This window comes from Protopterus annectens, chromosome 2.part2, assembly GCF_019279795.1.
Source record: "Protopterus annectens isolate FY-2018-M chromosome 2.part2, PAN1.0, whole genome shotgun sequence".
Taxonomy (NCBI): Eukaryota; Metazoa; Chordata; order Ceratodontiformes; family Protopteridae; genus Protopterus; species Protopterus annectens.
In genome coordinates, this window is record NC_056730.1 from 937,153,935 (window position 1) to 937,170,755 (window position 16,821).

At 41.1% G+C, this 16,821-nt stretch overlaps 1 protein-coding gene across 1 annotated transcript in view; it reads right to left on the bottom strand.

Moving 5' to 3' along the window:
* TMEM167A (transmembrane protein 167A) overlaps positions 1 to 16,821 on the bottom strand; it is a 362,271-nt gene that overhangs the window by 338,279 nt on the left and 7,171 nt on the right. The gene's annotated exons all lie outside the window — the stretch shown is intronic.

Consider the following 16,821-nt stretch of genomic DNA (forward strand, 5'->3'; position numbering starts at 1 on the left):
TTAAAGACACACTAAGCTATGCCACATTATTAAAAGGTTATTTCCATTGAGTATTGCAGTCTCAATAGGTCCAATTTCCCATCACTTGCATAGACTAAGTGAAAAAAGACAAACATCTTAAATTCTACACGAACAGAAGCTCACTCTTTGCATGCATCACTGACTTCTATCCTAGTGGAAAAGAAAGCAAACACAGGGGGGTTAAGGTAGAAAGGAAAGGAAGGTTTTAGAGGAAGGGGGGATGGGGGAAGGATACAAGTTTGGAATGTAAAGGAGGTCTGCTTAAAACTAAAACTACTTTCAGTTGTTAACCCTCTGCTTAAAATAATACTCAAGATGCAAGCAGCAAATCAAATCATTCAGTGACAACTATCTAAACACACAGAACAGTCAAAACCACATGTTTACAATTAGCAATGACTGTAGCCATCAGCAGCAAGTCACTCTCCTAGACTATTCACCACCACTTTCTCCTTACAGGCTACTTTCTGGGTATACAGGGGACAGAAAATGGATGCGAATGTTTTATGCCAGACCAGTTCAATTTCTTGCCGCTCTTTACTCAACCCCAAATTAACTCCACAATTCTTCCCAAAATGCATCAAGGTCAGACAGTGAAAGCCACTAACTACTAGACATAGCTTACATGGAAAAAGGCTAACTAATTTGCATCATCATCCCTCTCCTTCATTACGATTACTGGTCTTAAAATTTCCTTCTTTGCTACAAAACCCAAAAAAGTAACGGTCAAAAAGAATACGCAACTGGTCACAACAAAATGAGCTCACCATCTAGGCAGCTTTCAACACTCACTGGTCGATGGCATCTGCTGCTACTGACTTATTAGCTCTTAAACAGGGTCTTCACTCTACCTGTAACCCTTTCAAGTCTCTTCAGCAAAAGCCGTCATGCAGAGGTCATATGTAGTTATTATACATGCAGCCCAGGAGAACATTAAAATAACCTATCCTATCCTAAACTCCCGATTACCCCCAAAACACTGCCTGGTTAAATGTCTTGCTCAAGGTCACAGACTAGGCAAATGAAAGCTAAGGGACTCTAACCTGTACACAGGAAGTTGCTTCAAACAACTCTTCTTCGGACTGGAAGTGAACCAGTGACTGAAGGATTACTACAGCTACATTGCCTACATTCCACTGCTCTACCAACTGAGCTATCAAAGAGTTTCTTGGCTTCCAAAATGGGTCAGGAATGCCAAAAATAGGAAACAGAGAAAAGACGGTCACACATTTGCTAGTTGTCTGTCTTTAGATAAAGCAGTTGCATTTGCCCAAGTCATCTGGCATTTCCAACTCCTGCAACCTTAAATTATTCAAACTTCTCCTGGCTGCATAATCCTTCTATAATGAACCACCACTTTTTTTTCTGGAGACTTCCTCATACTGTTTACAGTACACCACTTTGTGTATTAATAACAAGAACTGGACACAGGCAGCCTGTAAACAGCATCTCCCAAGCCCCTGCTTACACTTATCAAGGGTATCAGAACTTGTCATAGATTTGGGGTGCATGACTAAGCTTAAAAAGACACTTGTGGTCATCAGCCTATTAATCACCTATGAAATTAAAAAGCAATCTTCCTCCATAATTGTACACACTCTACAATCCATTTCACATATGCTATTATAAAACCCCACTTTTTATCCTGGCCAGCACTGTGACAGAGGGATAAAGCAAAAACTACGTCCCAGTCAATTTGAGTTCAGTTAGTGGCTTGTGAATCTGAGGTGCTGGAAGGGGAAGGGATGGAAGTGTCCATCCCAGGAGGGGAAGGAAGTTCGTCCAGTCATCCCCATGGGGAGACATGGTCCATAAAATGGAACAGTCCTCAGATGTCAACGGGTGAATGCAGGACAGGTAACAATGGGTAGGTTATAAATGAAAAAATCCTGCAGTGTTAGCGGTCAATGGCACCTCAGCCAGGGCACCCTTTTGTCCGAAGTCAGCCCAAGGCACAGAATGAAGATAGTCTGGGGGCAGTAAGAGGGGATACAGTGATGGATGGGAGCACTATAGTACATCTTCTCTTCCACCCCACCTCCTTTTAAATCACTTCTTCCCATCCGGTCTCATAGGTGGTTACTGACCCTAAGGTCTTTAAAAGCCTAGCTATGTGCACCAAATACAACACTAGAGAAACCCAATATAAAGGATCTGCCAAAACTCGAAATCTTAGTTAGCAATGACTGCCCATGTCTAGGAGGGTCACAGGTGAAATCCCAGTCAGGAATTTATGGTTTCCCATCCAGTCATCCCAACTACGCTTAAACAGGGTCATAGTGGGGCTCTGCGTGATATGAATTGGTAGCCTATTCCAGACGAATGGCAATATTCAAAGAGATGCATCTGTCTCTCGAGCAGGTCCTACTTAAGTTGCAAGCCAGGTTAAGTTCCCTGGAGTGGGTGACCCTTGTCCCACTTGACTTGCGGATGTGCAGCGTTTCCATTAGGTTTGGATCAGAGATTGCTCTGTAGGGCAGGTACAAGCTTCCTTTAAGTAGTCTATAGGCTACAGAGTACAGTGACAGTGACTTCAGTCTGCCAATGTAGGACATGTGCTGGAGACCATGAATTTTCTTGGTTAGAAATCTCCAAGGTCTCTCAAGTTGCTGCAGGTGCCTGGTAAGGTACATACCAAAAGGGAGGATTATACTCAATTACTGGCCTGATGAGGGTCGAGTACAGGGGAATTATGAGCTCCTTTTACTCTTGATTCAATGCCTTTGCTAATGGAGGTGTGCAACGCAGAATGCCTTCCTTACCACAGTAGACACAGGGTGGTCAAAGTTTAGGCTACAGTCAACTTGCATTCTCAAGTCTCTCACTACCGAGTCGTTATTTAGGATATTATTTTTTATAGTATACTCTGCAGGGATATTGTTTTTACTGAAGGGTATTTTTTACCACTGAGTTTGAGTCCATGGCTTTGGCACCAAATCACTGGTTTGTGCAAGTCCCTCGAAGTATACCAACATCATTTGGGGATTCCGTGATTGTACCTAATTTGCAGTCAGCAAACTTAGTCAGCCACAGCCTCTCTGTTTTGGCCTGAACTTCCGAGAAGTATATTCCAAACAGGGGGCCCAGTAGTGACCTCTGTGGAACCCCACTGGTGACCGGTCTGCTGGCTAAGGTAAAAAGTCCCCAGCTTTGACTGAGTGTGATCTGTCGGTGAGCCATTTAGCAACCCACCTGATGACATACGGGTCGATATGCACCTGGGAGAGTTTACCAATGATGGCCGAATGTGGGATTATGTCGAAGGCCTTGGTTAAGTCAAGGTAGGCTGTATGCACAGTTCTGCCTTCGATTCTGACTCTGGTGATGTTTTCAAAGGCGTCCACCAGGTTTAACAGGCATGACCTGCCTTTGATAGAACCAAATTGTGTTGGGTCAAGGGTATGGAGATCACTTATGTCATTATTTATAAGGTCCATGAAAATTTGTTACATGACCTTACAGATAAGGCTGGTTAAGCTTGTAGATCTGTAGTTCCCAGGGTCTGTTGCCGTATCCCCTTTATGAAAGGGGGTGATTGTTGCCATTTTCCATTCAGCAGGGACAAAACCAGTACTCAGACTGTGGTTGAAGACAGTACCTAATGGAGTTGCTAACTTGTATTTTAGACCATTTAAAACACAACCTAGGATGCCATTCTGTCCCATACAGTCTGTTTTTGGCCTTGGAGAGAGCATTAATAACTTGCTCTTTGGAGATGCAAGGTGGCTGAGATGTAGAGGGAATGCTTTATGTAATGTTTGGACGGAAGAAGAAGGCGAAATTTTCGCCAAATTTATCAGCCAATAGGTTATCTGTTTTCACAGGATCAGTGTGCGTGATTCAATCTGTAGCTAGTTCAGCACATGTCTGTGTACTACCTTTTAGGTTATGGATATAGCTAAAAAATGCCTTATGGTTATCCTTAGGTATGGCTGTTAATTTTTTTTTCAAAGTTGCCCTTAGGGAATTTGTCTTATTTGTTTGTTCAAACAGAGGAGGATGATCTTCCAGTGTTTGCATTTTTTTTTTTATTCTTAGCAACTTCTTCCACTTGTTATATAACTTATTAATGTTAGATGTCTAGCAGGGAGGCTTTTTTCTTGTGGATCTTGTTTTGATCCTATCAGGTACAGCAATACCAATACATTTGTATAAGTGATTGTATAGGGCATTTCTGTACACCTTAGTATAGTTGTCAATGCCATCTGTGGGAACAGGAGCTCGGAAACTATTTATGCCATACCTTAGGAGGGTATAATTAGCTTTGGTGAAATTTTTTAGCCTGATTTCATCCAACAGGGGTTCTGGTATTAATGTCACTTCAAATGCGACTTATTTGTGGTCAGATTTAGCCAGTGAGGCTCCTATACTTTTGGTGGTGCAATGGTCACCTACGCTGGTGAGGACCAAGTCAAGAATATTTGAGCACCTTGGTGGGGTTGCATAGTATTTGTTCCCGGGCATTGGTGTTAAAGTCCAGGAACCTTTGTGCCAACATGTTGGCATTCATAAATTTCCTAGTCAATGGAGGGATACTTGGGACTAGAGTGTTTGGTTCTAATTTGATTGATTTAAGTAGGTCCACATAAGCAGCGTGGGTATTATAGTTCATTTAAGGAGGCCAATAGTTAATGATGACTTGAAGAATCTTACCCAAAGTTAGTTGAACTTGGAGTAACTCCACACAGTCTTCCTGTCTAACCAGTCTAGAAGTGTGCTCATCTTTGATGACAATAGATACTCCTCCCCTTTTGGTGCTCACACGTTCATTTTGTGGTCTGAAATAGTGTGGAAGGCATTATAGCTTTGCAAGACCAGGGTACTCGCTGCAGCTCTGAACCCAGTTTGTGTGACTGCAAAGACATCAACATTCTCCAGGGCGAGGAGTGCTTCCAGAGTGCAGTTTCTGATTTAAGCATTTAGCAGCATAATCTTTAATTTAATTTGTAAATATTTTCATATTGGGAATTTTGTTCTTGAGACCTTGCTGAAAAGACACTACAGGAGAGGCAAGTACAGTAACCGAAAGCCTAGAGGTGATATGTGAAGACCATCTCCAGCAAAGCAGCGTGGTCTATCAACCATGTCATCCCACACTGACAGGAACTGGATCCCCTTAGAATAAACACCAGAAACTAAGCCAATTGTTGAAGTCAATCGTTTTTTTGTTTATATTGTAGTATCATCCTAGGTGAGGATAGAATGCTGCTCAAGGCTAGGGACACATAGGTTCATACTAGGCTATCTGCCCTAGGGCATTTACAAGCCTAGTCAGAGTTGTGTGGCTTTCACCACCCCTTAGGTTGAATAATACTATACCCATTAGTTTGCCGTGCCTCTGTCCAGCAGAGATACAGAGATGATCCCCGGGGTAAACCTACGATCTCCCATCCACTGGTCAAGATTCCTCTTGAACAGAGCCAGCGAGGTGCTCTGTCTCACATGGACCGGGATTCTGTTCCACAGCATAGGGAGTCTCTGGGTGATGAATATGTCCCTCCAGCACGTCCTATTTATATCCGTGTTGAGGTTCAAGTCTCTTGCTCTTGTGGCTCTGGTGGATTTGGATTTTTTGAGGTGGAGCATGTCCATTAATTCCGGGCTGGACATGGCCTTGTACGTCAGGCACAGGTCACCTCTGAGCAGACGGTATGCGACTGAATAGAGCTGGAGTTTCTTCAGTCGGGCAGCATATGGCATATTATTGAGCCCCTTTACCCTTTTGGTGAGGAACTTTTGGGGTCTTTCCAATTGCTGCAGGTGTCGGGTAAGATACATTCCGAATGGGGCACTGTACTCAATCATTGTACTCAATGACCTATAAATGACCTATAAATTATACACGAAGTAGACTAAAATCACTCAGTACCGCTACAATCCATTCAAATGCTTACATTGGTACAAAACCAACTTTATCCTCAAATTTCCACTTCTACCCCCTTTATATTACCCTTTTGCCTTTCCATCTTCCTGAGAAATATCAAACAGGGCAACACATAAAATGAGGTGAAATTCTTACTATTATGCCAACCCCACTACTTAAACACGGGGAGGCACAATACAGCTATCACGATGGCAGCCTATATCTATACAAAAGCCATGTCAAATATAGCTCCTTCTGCCTCCCTGCATTGTTTCTCCCCATCTTCAGTCTTCTAGTCCATCATACTAAATACTTTTGTCATTCATCCTACCCCAGCTAGACCCTCCTACCTCCTATAAAAATATTCAGTTATCACTTCCACCCTACTCCCCAAAGCATTACGTTCCCATTTCATATATCCCTTATCCTCTGCTGCTCTTAAGCAAACTTCAATTTCTTCCCTGGCTACTTCTCACTCCTTACCAACACCATTTTCATCCAATGATGAGCACATTCAAAATTAGAATCTAAATGCCCAGCTTCCTTCCATGACTTCACTCCCTGCCTCCTCACATACCATGCCACCAGTTATGATTCAACTCTATCCCCACCCCATCACTGAGTTCCAGGTTCTACTGGTAAGAAATAATATACTAGATACATCAGGAACATATTTTTTAAAATACTTCTACCCACATTTTACTTATCTGCTTCCACACATTTTAACACATACCCACCACATAGAACCGATCCACATTAGCTCTCCCCATCATCTCCAACACTTCACTGTGGGTTCAACAGTTTAAGTAACCTCACCAAACCTCCATATAAATAATGTGGCAATCTCCAAACATCGCTTAAGAGCCACTACCTTTTCAACAGTTTTGGCCATCTAACATACCTATTTCCAAAATAAATCCTCTCTCCCCACCCTCAATCCTCCTGACACCATCTGTGTATTAACCTACTCATTGCTGCTGTATTGTTCATTACCTTATAAAATATAGCCTACTCTTCTTTTAAATACAGACATCTCAAATCCCCAAAAGATATCACCTCCCAAGAATCCTTTGCTCAATCATCTGTTCATAAATACATCTTCTCCACATTTCCTTTCAGAAAAGGGGGAATCAGGTCTTGATATCATGCCACAGACCTCCCAAATGGAAATCACACCACACCCATGTTTACCCTTTCTCCCCTATACTCTATTTACTTACTCCAAATATTTGTCCATCAATTATCTACTCTATACACCTTTTCCTACTGCTTCATACACTCCTGAACCTCCTTGCTTTAAAATGCCTACTTCTCCTTCAAATACATCGAGATTGTGCTGTGAAGTTATATTCCAAGCTAACACGGCAAATCAGCAAAGGGGGTAAGACACGATTTCCCTTTGCTTGCTGATGTAGAACATAACTGTGGTATTATCTATAACAACTTTAAGAAGTCCAAGGGACCGAAGATAATCCAGAGAGTCGAGTGCCTCAATCAGGGCAAGTATCTCCTTTATAGGTGAATAGGCAAGTATTAGGCTAGCTGCCCTAGTGGACCATTTTAAGCCCAGCCAATTTCCCTGCAAATATATTTGTGCGCTTGTGTCTGGCCTTGCTGTTCCACACAACTTGCACTTTTATCCCTCTTGAAACTACTCCTCAGGCAAAGTCTGAGGCATCTGGGGTGACCCACTTCTTTGGGGCAGGGAGGGAGAAGGGGAAATATGGATTTAAAGAAATTTGTTGTCTTCACCTAGTGATTTCTATTCTGCCAAATCCAGAGCTGGAATTTGAAAAGAAAGGATTTTGATGCTGGGACCAAAGAGACTTCAGATACCATAAAATTTTTCTCATCTGGAGTATTGGCAGGACTATCATGAGAATAACAGATGCCATGAGAACTAAAATCCTGTGATATTTCCTCACAGTGACTAAAGTCTGAGTGGAAAACCTTAGAAACAGATCTATTTTTTCCCGGAAGAAAAGTCATTTGAACTACTAAAAGTCATTTGAACTACTGTGTCAAAAAAGACTTCTGAACGTTTTCTTGGAATCCCAGCATGTATAACAGATCTCCCACCCAAGTAAGAGGTTCCTGATACTTGGAAAAAGGGTCTGCAAAGATAAGCCAGCCATCTAAATATGGAAAATGTGGATAACCTGTAGATTGCAATGAGCTATATCTGCAGCTAAGACATTTGTGAACTGTGGTGCAGTGGAGAGTCCTAAGGTTAAGGCAAAGAACCGACAAGGACCCAGACGTATAAAACTTTAAAAAATGCCTAAAGTCTGGCTGAATAAGAATGTTAGCTCATACCCTTCTATTCCTTTACATCCTCTATGCTATTTCAGACAAACCTTTCTACCACTTCTCAATTTCATTCCTACCTATGCCTTCACAGCCTCTGACCCATTTACAACAAACCTTTCTACCACTCCCCCTCAATTTTCTTCCTACCTTAAACCCAGATTTACATTTCAGTTTCTTTCTGAACTACCCAATTCATTCATCTCTTTAAAATGCTCTCCACAATTCTCTTGCAACCAGGTTGCAGTCAGTATCCCAGCATTCTTAAACCCACCATCACTGACTCATCAGCTATACAATGCCTCTCCCCTCTCGTTCATCTAATTTTAACTATCTGCTGACTTGTTTTGCATGTTTTACCTCTATTTTATTTATTACAAAACATCTATACCAAAACCCCTCCTTGCTGATGTCTTAAAAGTTTTACCTGCTTGTCACGTATATTGCATAGCAGCCGTTTGCATACTTAATGTTTTACATTTGGAATTTAATATCATTTACAATAAAACCATAAAAGAAATACAAGTTTGACCTTTGTAGAGTATCACTAAGGCATTTGTTTGCATTACTACAGCTTGTGTCTAGATGTATTATGAACTAGCTCTAGTATCTTAAAATATATCTGCTGGAGATTTTCTCCCTGGGCTTCAGTGAAAAGAGCCTTTGCTTAGTCAAACTTTTCCAATAAAACAAAAATAAAAATAATCCTAATCAAAATCCTTACCAATTTTTCTGACATTTCTAATCGCATCCTCTTATAGCAATCTATAGGAAAACTGCCAGGCCCATTGCTTCCTCCACCCTTTCAAATGCCTTATAGCTTCAATTACATCCCACTTCTCTAACCCCCTCTTATCTTCACAACTCAGAGATTTACCCCACAATTTATGTACAGATCCCGGGTCTTTGCATTCCCTTTATATAACTCAACCCAATAAAAGTATAAAGCGCTCTCTAATCTTTTTATTCACACCTATCCACTTTATTTCCATCCCACAAACTATAAATATATAACCCTTTCCTCTGTTCCTTTATTGTCCACAAGAACAAGTTTCTACCTCCCCTTAAACTACCACTCCTCTCATACTGTGGTAGAATTAGTTATAACACTGTGGTTGCGGAGCTGCCTTTCTTTCTCCAACACTTCCACCCTCCCTCTAATTCTATCTCATGAATACTCCTCAAAGAACCTTTCCAAATGTTTTGCTAATTCTGCCGCTCATCAACTTACCCATTTTTCCATAAACTGACCTCTCCAAACATATTTGTTACAGTCCCAATCCCTTGCCTCTACTTCACTCACCACCCCTTTACTTTCTAGAAGCCTCATTCACATATCCTACATTCACTGTACAGCCCCCAATCCTCCAATTCTACTAAGATCTGCTCTTGGCCTCTTCTCTCTCATCTCATCTTCTCCACGCAAGATCCAACTTACACTAACCCATACAAATGGTTGATGGGGAGCTATTGGGGTAGGTACAGACAACCAATAATCTACATATCCACTAATCTTACCCCAGTATCTCTATACCAACCAGTAATCTACACATCTGCTAATCCTAACAAATACGTACTTTTCCTCGTCCCCCAGACATTTCTTCTTACGGAAAGCAAACACACCATATAACCTATCCCTTTTCACACACACAATCACACAAAAATCCCCCGTAACTCTCGATACCTTCCACTTCCACCCACACCATCAAATCAATCTGACCTCTTAAAAAAATCCACCGATCATCAATACTTGGGCCATAAGAAGATCTCAGTACCACTTAAGTTTCCTTCCCTTTCCCCATCTACTAACCATTATTACATTTTAACTGTTTCTCCTTCAATTTCTCCCTTTTCCTTGCCTTCTTCCCAAATCTACCGCAACATATCCCTAACCAAGCAGAACTCTTCACAAGTTTTGCAATTTCTCCCCTTTTGACCTGTAACCCCTGAATACAACACATCTCAACCACTTCACCAACTAACTTTGCCTATGCACACACTTAAGATTATTTGCCTGCCTACATTCCAGTTCTCTAACCAACACTCCCCCTTTGCATCCCCCTGTTGCTCTACTGCAGTCAAGCTCCCACAATCTTCAGGCCAGTACCAACCAAACAAGTAATACCTCTTTCAGCAGCTTAGGATGATGGTGACGTATGCCTGAAATAGATGCATGGATTTGCTTTTCCTGTTGCCAGTCACCTTCCCCCTTTCTCTAACTAACATCTTGCTTCCCTGAAACCAGGTTCTCCTTCCCTTCATGCTTACATGCTGTCCTAAGCAAGCCCATAACCTTTACACCATATACACATGTACTGCAAATACATACCTAGTTGTTGTTGTTTGTCTTTCGGCTTTTTCCCGGTAAGGGGTCACCACAGCGGAACTCCAGTCCACTAATGATTGACAGTAGCTTTTTACAAAATGCCGAGGTGCCAGCTCGACACCCAACCTTCAACGAAGGTATGCCCAGTTACGCACGCATGTCTTTTGAACGCTACCCAACCGCGGGGAGGACATGCAGACTACACACAGAAGGCACTCCCAAGCCACGCCGAGAATCGAACGGGAGAACCTCTTGCTGTGAGGTAACAACGCTATCGTCGTACCACCGCGGCAACTAGTAATAGACTTTAATACAATACACACTCAGTAAAAGGCTCAGCATCCCAAATTTATATTTAAACTAAGCAATGCTAATGAATGTACATTTAAATTCTTATTAAAACTCCCAAAACTACACACAGCATTAATAATGCAAACAGATGCCCTAGTTTACACAAATAATTAATTAATAATAATGGAACAAAACACTGGTTTCTGACTCACCTACAACTGGAACTATCCATATTTCAATCCCAGTTACTACATATATCTAACCCTGGTCTTTAAGTCATTTTATTCATAGCAGTCTCTTAGCTTTCCACTTCTCAACAACTCCTTCAATCTTGCATATTTCTCTTTGACACACACACACCTCCTCTTTTAACTGCTGCTCATTGCTATTATAGAACCATTGGGAAGCCACACAAGAAGGACAATGTAGATGCATAGTTAGTTACACGAACAGCAACATGAATAAAAGATGAAGTGCTGCTTGTTTAATTCACCCCATTCCCAATCCAGGCTTCTTCACCTTCATGCATTCATACGACTCTCTCTTCTAAGCCCTGTCCACTGTAGTAAATTGCTTCAGTAAGTTGAATACTGGTCCAAGATTATACATCATCCTTCCTCCTCTCATACCACCAGACTTCCTCCAGATGCTGAATTTGGGGGCAATGCTCAGAAAATTCATTAAGTCTCTAATCCATCCTACACTCTATAAAGTAGCAGCAGAAATATTAGCTGGGGCATCACTCCTCCCCTCCATTGCCTTGGTCCCTGCAGAACATCACAGTAAATATAAACAATCTCCATATTGGTCCTTGTCCTGCAGGACCCTGCCATTATCTTCAGGGTGACAGGATACAACATACATGTGGCCACTCATTTTCTGACATATCAACTTGCAATCAATAATTTCTTCTTCATATACATTTCCTGTGCATAAGTATCTACAATGTATCTACTTTGTTTATTGGGAAAAAGTCTGATTGAGATAAAAAGCTTCTTCAGCTAGGACCTGGGGAGAAAGCGCCACGTTTAATACCAGTTTTGACATGTACATAAAATGCGTGACATAGAAAGGAATACAAAATACAGGTAACCATACATACACAAACAAAAATAAAATTTACAATAACTTACATAAACATAATTTAGAACCAGACCAAGTATGTTGCTTGCATAGGTGAATACAGTATTGCACAGTCATTAGAAATAGGCACATGCCTGTACATAAGAGAGAGAGGCAGACAAAGAGAGACAAAGAGAGAGACAGAGACAGACAAAGAGAGATACAGAGAGAGAGAGAAACAGAGAGAGAGAGACAGAGAGACAGAGAGAGAGAGACAGAGAGAGACAAAGAGAGAGAGACAGAGAGAGACAAAGAGAGAGAGACAGAGAGAGACAGAGAGAGAGAGACAGAGAGAGACAGAGAGAGAGAGACAGAGAGAGACAGAGAGAGAGAGAGAGAGAGACAAAGAGAGAGAGACAGAGAGACAAAGAGAGAGAGACAGAGAGACAGAGAGAGAGAGAGAGAGACAAAGAGAGAGAGACAGAGAGACAGAGAGAGAGACAAAGAGAGAGAGACAGAGAGACAGAGAGAGAGACAGAGAGACAGAGAGACAGAGAGAGACAGAGAGAGACAGAGAGAGACAGAGAGAGAGAGAGACAGAGAGAGACAGAGAGAGAGAGAGAGAGAGACAGAGAGAGAGACAGAGACAGAGAGAGACAGAGACAGAGAGAACAACATTGAAAGATACTGTAACATCACCTGCAGGATACCTGCATCTGAAGACTTTCTTCTGAGCAATGATCCCTCCTGTTTTGGTACTGTTCACCACTCTCACTATAGCCTCCTGCAAGCTAAAACTCTGAGCTAGTAAGTTTGGCTGGTGAGCTTTCAGGTTACTAAACATTCAAGAAAAACTTGACCATTTTACTGCCAACCATAGATCTTTTGGTTCCTGCCATTAAAGGCACACTAAAACTACTGGTCTTGACATTCTTTAAGGAGAAACAAGATTCAGTTAGGATGGATGATTATACAGGCTGCCACGAAGACATCAAATAAACAGTTTCCCATTAGAAGTTCTCATTTCTATTTCTCTAAGAATTCCTAGTCTACAAAATTGTCAGCTGCATAGATGCTTTTCACAGTACCTGGTAGTCTAAGTGACTGTTCTTTGCTGTGCAATTATAGAACTTGGCTCTGCAGTTATTTCTGTTTTTGCCCTCCCCTTTTGTACCTCACTCCTTCTACTGCTGCCTTCTTCTGAATTTGCTGAACTCTGCTCAGTTATAAATCTCCTTTCCTTCTAGCTGCACTTCTGCTAGACCTTTCTTTTTACCTTGTTCTCCTTCCTCTCATTACTTTTATTTTTCTCTAAGGTCTGTAAAATCCAGTAGCAGGGTATCTGTCATTCTCTCTCCCTTTTGGTGAATATTACCTCGCCTCTCCTGCAGAAACTCTAATTGCAAGCTAGCAGAACATTTCAAATACACCTCACTCAGACCGGCACCATTTTAAACTATTCTAGCCTGTTTTGGTATTTTCCAGTAGTGTGACCTCCATGTGAGTTCTGTTAAATGTATTTTTTTCCTCTGTAAAAATCCAAGGATTCTCAGAATATGTGCTAATCATCTCTTATAAGCAGTAAGATATGCCACCATTTACAAGTGCACATATTTAAAAGGTTATGCTCAACACCTGGTCTTGATATCAAACTGAACTCTGCTTATGCAGTACTGTTTTAAGATGGTTTATTATTCTTTTTTGTTTTTATTGTGACTTTATTGACCACTTAGCTCATATTATTGAAACTATTGTGTAATTATCACTGTTTTTAAAGATTTTGTTGTAGGTAATACTGCCATATGTTACAGTTACGGTTTTAGTCAGGCCAAGCTGGATATTGTACATTAATCTTGGCTGAGCACGACATGTATGCCTAGATGCTTGTTGTATTTGTTTGAACATATTTTATAGTGTCAAATTACTGTATAGAGTTTCTAATTTAACTCAGTAACTGTAGTGTCATTATGCTGTTTTACCTATTACCTTCCACTCCTTTCTTATATTGCACTAACTACAAATACAGCCGTACCTCCTCTAGCACTCCCCTTATCAGCTTTTCCTAATCTTTTTATTTTATTTCCATTTACAGTTGTCAGCTAATACATACACTGTGAGGCATCCCTATATCAGTTCTCTACCAGCAAGCTGCATCTGCAAAGGTCTGTGGCTGGTTTACTTAAAGTACAGGAACATTACAGTCTATGTTAATGATTTAATAGAATGTGTTCAGGGAGTGCACACTACTGGTAACCCCCACCCTCACCAGAGCTCTCTCTAAACCCAATACTTTCTAGTTTGGAATCATTGTTTTACTCAGTCTTCTCCTTCCCAATACACTTGTCCATATTTCTCCTACTCCATACTCACTCATGGCAGAAGGTTTCTATTTCTCTATGAATTCCTAGTCTACAAAATGGTCAGCTGCATAGATACTTAGACTACTAGGTACTGTGAAAAGTGACTGTTCCTTGCTGTGCAGTTATAGAACTTGGTTCTGCCTGCTCTGTTCCACCCTCGCTACACTCGGGCTTCACTCCACTCCCCTACTCTTCCCCCCATTCCCTCCCGCATCTAAATCACTCAAATTATCTAAACCTAACCACTCCCACGTGTCTACCAATCACCAACTGTACAATTTTAAATTATAAAAGTAGCCCACATTTCCACACTAATTCTAATCAACACCCATCCATTAGCACACATATATTAACCATTTACCAATCCCTACCCTTTTTACCATTACAAAATGCTATCAATACAAACAACCCTATTGTTTCATACAAATCTAACAGTTGTTACACACTGTAATGAAAACAGGCCAATCTCCACTATACCCCCCCTTCCCCACCATTACAATACAACACATATCCACCTACACATTTAGCTGCTCTGACCTCCCACAGTCACCCCTCCTATCTGATTTAATCCCTGCTCTACCACATACCCACAAACTCACAAACTCACAACTATCACCTCAACCTCCAACATCTCACAACACACTCTAAACACACGCTGTTAGTCCCACTCTAACAACCTCAACACACTAATAAAGCACACAATGTTACATTCACTAAAACACACAATGTTACACTCACTAAAACACACATCATTACATCCAACCTCTACAACAACACAGAAATAAACTACCTCCCACTTAAATACCATCAAACCAGACACAAAAATGAACCACTATTTAAAAACCACAAACAACTAAGCAAACATATAACAACTTTATTTCACATATTATCAAAACTAAAACTCGGTGGCGACATCCACCCCAACCTTGGTCCCAAGACTACCAATAAACAAACTACCACTTACACCTCAATCAACTCCACCATACCCCTTCACCCCAAACGCCCCCTGCTGTTCCTTAATATAAAATTTTAGTAGTATACTACTAAACAAAATCCATGACCTCCATGTACTAATTGACTTACATTCCCCTGACAAACATTTTGATTGAAACTTGGCTTAAGCCACATGTCAAAAACAATGAAATACTCCCCCCCCCCCCCAGGGGTCAACATATATAGACTCTATCATCAAAATAAACATGGAGGAGGTGTAGCAAAAATCTAGCCCTAAGTTAACACCACACATCCTACATTTAACAATGCAGAATTACTCGTCACCAAACTGAATATCAACAAGAACAAAACACTAATCATAGTGGTTATCTATATCCCTCCAGGAGATAACACTAGCACCGTTGAAGACATACTTCACTGGCTATCCACAGCCTTCCAGCAAGAAACCATAATTATGGGTGACCTCAAACACTGACTGGTCCACCTATAATTCCAATAATCCATCCAATTTCATAAACATATATGGTTTCTCCCAGCTCATACAAAACCCCACAAGAATAGACAAGACCTCCAACAATCCATCCTGGATTGGACTCTCACAAATAAAAATAACACACCCCTTCTAGCAGGATGCCTCCCCCGTACCATACGTGGCCACCTACCCACATACCTAATCAGAATCCATATTAGTCCACCTAGACAAGTAGTCTATAGGTACTCCGCAACAAGAAAAAATGCAATACCCACATTTTCAACTCCCTCTTCCAACAAATTAACTGGTCCCCCTCAAAACACTACCACTAGATGATGCTGTTCAACACTTTTCAACACCACCTTCCTGAACATCCTAAACAGCCTGGCCCCCTGCAGAATAGCTAGAATAAAACATCACCACACACTTTGGCTTAGAAACAACACCAAAGACCTACTAAAATAAAAGGGACAATGTATGGGAACACTGGCTAATTAACAAAAGTTATGACAACCTTTTACTTTTCAAACAACTTAGGAATAAAGCCAAATCCCAGATAAAAGCTGACAAAAAAGCCTACTACATCACTGCACAGCAAAGAAACAAAAACAACCCCAAAAAATTCTGGGCCACTATAAACAAACTCCTGCAACCTGGTAGAACGTCCACCCCCAAATGATAAAGGAATTGAATTGTGTTGCGATGTTTTCATAAAACACAATTCACTCACTTATTGACTACGACCAAAACATCACTACTACAATCCCTGTAGCCAACAATGAGGGTGTAAACTCCTTCTCCTTTAAACTTGTCCTAACCCATACCATAAAAAACTACTCAGTAAGTTCAAGCCCACCTGCCTCGCTCCTGATAACCTCCCATCAGAATTCCTCAAAGCTGCCTCTGAAGTCATAGCCTACCCCATTTCTATCCTCATCAACTGATCTCTCTCTGAAAACCTCTCTCTGAAAACCATGTCCCACTAATCTGGAAAGTCTTCTATATCACCCCACTGCATAAAGGTGGCAACTCTACAGAGCTTACTAATTAATTACAGGCCAACTGCCATTCTTTCACCTCTCTCCAAAATACCAGAAAAAATGTATTCACTCCCAGTTTCTAAACTACATTCTCTCCAATAACCTCCTATCAAAACACACAATAT